Below are 5,000 nucleotides of genomic sequence, written 5' to 3'. Positions count from 1 at the left end.
AAAGGTAGTTCCGAGACCCCCTTCCATCTCTTCAAAGAACCGAGGATGTGGTTTCAGCGTCTGTGTTGAGAGGTCGAGAAAAGGCTTGGTTTATAGAATACCAGATTTTCCCCACGTGGATTGAAGTATACATTAACCCGAATTATCAATCGCTTAAACAAACTCCATGGACATAGGAGACCAGGAGTGAAAAATGATTAAGAAAAAGGGCAGAGCCGCCGCCAACAGTGAAAGCACGCAACGCTAGATACGGGTCGACAGGGCGCCATTACACCATGTCACGGCCAATAGGGGAGACAGGAAGGGGAGGCCGGACAAGGGGAGGAAGGGAAAGGTTTAAAGGGAGAGCGTGGAGAGAAAGAGGGGAAGATCAAGAGAAACGCACACGCACACACGCAGAGAAAGAGAGAGAGAGAGAGAGGAAGAGGAAGAGAGAGAGAGAGAGGGGAGAGGAGGGAGGGAGGGAGGAAAGAGGAGGGAGGAGGAGGGAGGGAGGGAGGGAGGGAGGGAGAGTGAGAGAGACAGAGAGAGAGAGAGAGAGAGAGAGAGAGAGAGAGAGAGAGAGAGAGGAGAGAGAGAGTATGGAGAGGGAGAGAGAGAGAGAGAGAGAGAGAGAGAGAGAGGAGAGAGAGAGAGAGGGGGGGGGGGGAGAGAGCAAGAGCGAGAGACAGGGATAGGGATAGAGATAGAGGTAGATAGATAGCCAGACAGATAGATAGGTAGAGAAAGAAAGAAAAATGTCGTGGATTCAGACAAATAGATACTGCTGTAGAGTCTGGACATATATATTTTTTGAATAGAAGGCAAGACAAAGCACGATTTCTAGAAAAAGTATGGCACACAATATGCAGAATGATAAATGCTAAATTTCAGCACCCCATGATGCTAATGCTACTTGTGATACAGGGAGTACATATACTTCTGGCCTATTAAATTGGTCTACGAGATAGCAAAGTAATCATAAGCATGTCAATGATTTAATTCTCTATAATTGCAGTTCTGAAGAGAGAGAGAGAGAGAGAGAGAGAGAGGGAGAGAGGATTGGAGAGAGAGAGGATTGGAGAGAGAGAGAGAGAGAGAGAGAGAGAGATTTAAGATTTAAGATTTAAGATTTAGTTTTAATTCCATTTCTTACAATGGATATTCTTTGCTGTGACATACTGTCTGTTTTATTTTGCCTAAATCTCCCCCTGTGTGCAAGGAGTGGCCGGGGTTACCACTCACTGGCCGGGCGTGGGATTGAACGCAGGTCCGCAAGATTGCTAGACCGAGAGAGAGAGAGAGAGAGAGAGAGAGAGAGAGAGAGAGAGAGAGAGAGAGAGAGAGAGAGAGAGAGAGAGAGAGAGAGAGAGAGAGAGAGAGAGAGAGAGAGAGAGAGATTGGAGAGAGAGAGATTGGAGAGAGAGAGGATTGGAAGGACAGAGAGGATTGGGAGAGAGAGAGAGAGAGAGAGAGAGAGAGAGAGAGAGAGAGAGAGAGAGAGAGAGAGAGAGAGAGAGAGAGAGAGAGGGAGAGAGAGATACACTACGTCAATATCTTAACGTAGTGTATTTTTTCAGTATAACATAATGCTGCACCATTAAGAGTATCGCTCTTATAAATACTCCTTCTCTTTATGTACAGCAAGGATACACCTTTGCAGCGCTTGCTCGTATAAACACTTTCATACGATAAAAATGTCTGCCTGTTAATTAGCGCATAAGGTGAAGCATATAAGGTACGCCAATATATAATCACGTCAGAGTCCATATTACGACCTAATTGCGTGTAATGGAAAGAGGTCGAATGGGCTGTTGCAACCTTGACCAGACGTGGGAACACAGTCCACAGGTAGGAGATATAGCCTTACCTGTTGACCCTCATTAACAATACTTCCCTCTGGAATCCAAGACCGTCCAATAAAAACAAAAACAAAAAAACTTGGAAACATATCCTTTATATGCGTTTATATACGTGTGCACTGAAGCTGTATCATATCTTTCGTATGTAATGAATACCACACTGTTGCATAGATCTGAAATACTCTCCATATTATTAGTCGTTCACGAATCTGAGACAACGAAAAGAAAGCAATGGGAAGCACGCACAACGACCGTCATCTATGGCCATATAACTTCCCTTCCCATGGAGGAGTCAAGATGTCTTGAGATACATTTAGAAGAGGCAGAGAGGGAGGGAGAGAGAGAGAGAGAGAGAGAGAGAGAGAGAGAGAGAGAGAGAGAGAGAGAGAGAGAGAGAGAGAGAGAGAGAGAGAGAGGGAGAGAGAGAGAGAGAGAGCGAGAGAGAGAGAGAGAGAGAGAGAGAGAGAGAGAGAGAGAGAGAGAAAGAAAGAGAAAGCAAGTCAAACCAGCCCAGATCGCACACGACTGAGTCTCGAGACAACGAAATGTTCGTAGATTAAGACCCTTTAATTCACAGAATATAGAACTGAGACTATTTCCAACACATCAACATAGGTAGATATTTAGAAAGGAATGTGGGAAACAAAAATCACATAGAAAGAGGTGAAATAAGTCAAGAGAACAGGTAAGAAATGCACAAAATATGTTACCGGAATGCCAACCGTCCACAGAACACGTGAACAGGTGTACCCAGGGTTTTCGTTTGTACAGATGTGTCTCTATATCGCTTTATTAGTTACTAGAAGCGCTGTTTTAAGCTTCATTGTGATTACTGGTAGTATTAAATTTTGAAATATATAAGAGAGTTGATAATGTTTTAGTTTCAAACAGACTAATATGTATTTTGTAAGACCCTTTTAAGTAAAGTAAAAAAAAAAAATGTTTAAGTAAAAAAAAGTAAGTAAAAAAGTAAAGTAAAAAAAATGTTTAAGTAAAAAAAAGTAAGTAAAAAAGTAAAGTAACAAAAAAAAAATGTTTAAGTAAAAAAAAGTAAGTAAAAAAGTAAAGTAAAAAAAATGTTTAAGTAAAAAAAAGTAAGTAAAAAAGTAAAGTAAAAAAAAAAAATGTTTAAGTAAAAAAAAGAATTGAGTTTCGAGGAAATGCGTTTGTAAATTTCGCAGAACTACATTCCTTCATTTTACAGAGTTTCCCGCCACAGTTTCCATATTTTGAAATTTAAAATATAACTAGAAAAAAAAAGAAAAATCCTCTCGTAGCTCTTTCGTTTTTTTTTTTTTTTAATCGTTGTACTACAGTATAAAAAAATAGATTCCCAAAATAGACGGTTTTTTCCTGGATTTAAAAATTTGGATGACTTTGGGTGACTCCTATGATAAAAAAAAAAAAAAAAAAAAAAATACAGGAAAAAAAGAGAAATACTAGATACTGTTATATTCCACTTACATTCCGTATATCAAAGCAACGTATGAACTCCAATTCAATGTATTTTTTCATTGCATTATTTTTTTTGTGCGTGATGCCTTAGGGAAATATATTGCAAACTACATGTAAGTCAGTCTACATTTCACAACATTCGGTATCATTTCTTCAGCGAAAAAAAAAATGTTTTTTTTTTTGTGAAATTTTAGGCAAATTATTTCACGGTTTTCATTTTTTCTAAAAGAAGTGAAAGCTGAACACTATGCACCTCACCCATTTTTTGGGAAATAGTGGTTACAAATTCTCTTTTTGCTGGATGATTTGATATGGAATGGCCCACACGCACACACGCACGCACACACACACACACACACACACACACACATACATATGTATGGGTATGTATAAAAGTATACACACACAAACACGCACACACACACACACACACACTCACACGCACGCACACATACATATGTTTATACATACATACACACACACACACACACACACACACACACACACACACACACATACACACACACACACACACACACACACACACACACACACACACACACATATATATATATATATATATACATATATATATATATATATATATATATATATATATATATATATATATATATATATATATATATATATAGGTTATGCCTAATGTAGATATACCATTTGGCCAGATCGAAAACATCCAAACATATATCAAAATATAGTTAAAAAAAGAAAAGTTGGAAGGTATGTGGGAGACGAAACCGTGACGTCATCAGCCAAGATCACCTGTTTTCTTTCGCTCGCAGACGGCTCCAGGTAGGTCACGTGTCATCCTTACGAGCAGACCTCTTGTCTATCGAGCCAAGAAGATCAGCTTCTCCATTTCCTTCACGTGTCGTGTAAAAATAGCGCGTTGCTTATACGAAAGAGATGGTATATCTAAGGGAATTTTTGCATTGTCATTGCATTTCCTTACGTTTCTAGTTTTGCACAAAAGGAGAAACAGATGAAAATTAATATCCATTTATAGTTACAGTTAAGTATATTCATCGACTCGCCATCCCGTATAAACGCACAGCAGAATAAGGGCGAATTTTCTACAGAAGACCGAGTTATGTCAGAGAGTGAGAGAGAGAGAGAGAGAATGAGAGTGAGAGAGAGAGAGAGAATGAGAGTGAGAGTGAGAGAGAGAATGAGAGTGAGAGAGAGAGAGAGTGAGAGAGTGAGAGAGAGTGAAAGAATGAGAGTGAAAGTGATAGAGAGAGAATGAGTGAAAGTGAGAGTGAGAGAGTGAAAGAATGAGAGTGAGAGAGAGAGAAAGAGAGTGAGAGGGAGAGTGAAAGAATGAGAGTGAAAGAATGAGAGTGAGAGAGAGTGAAAGAATGTGAGGGAGAGAGAGAGAGAGAGAGAGAGAGAGAGAGAGAGAAAGAGAGAGAGAGAGAATGAGAGTGAGAGAGAGAGAGAGAGAAGAGAATGAGAGTGAGAGAGAGAGAGAGAGAAGAGAATGAGAGTGAGAGAGAGAGAAGAGAATGAGAGAGAGAGAGAGAGAGAGGGAGAGAGAGAGAGAGAGAGAGAGAGAATGAAAGAGAGAGAGAGAGAGAATGAAAGAGAGAGAGAGAGAGAGAGAATGAGAGAGAGAGAGAGAGAGAGAGAGAGAGAGAATGAAAGAGAGAGAGAGAGAGAGAATGAAAGAGAGAGAGAGAGAGA

Source organism: Penaeus vannamei, chromosome 16 (genome assembly GCF_042767895.1).
Source record: "Penaeus vannamei isolate JL-2024 chromosome 16, ASM4276789v1, whole genome shotgun sequence".
Classification (NCBI taxonomy): Eukaryota; Metazoa; Arthropoda; class Malacostraca; order Decapoda; family Penaeidae; genus Penaeus; species Penaeus vannamei.
This window is presented reverse-complemented; position numbering follows the sequence as displayed.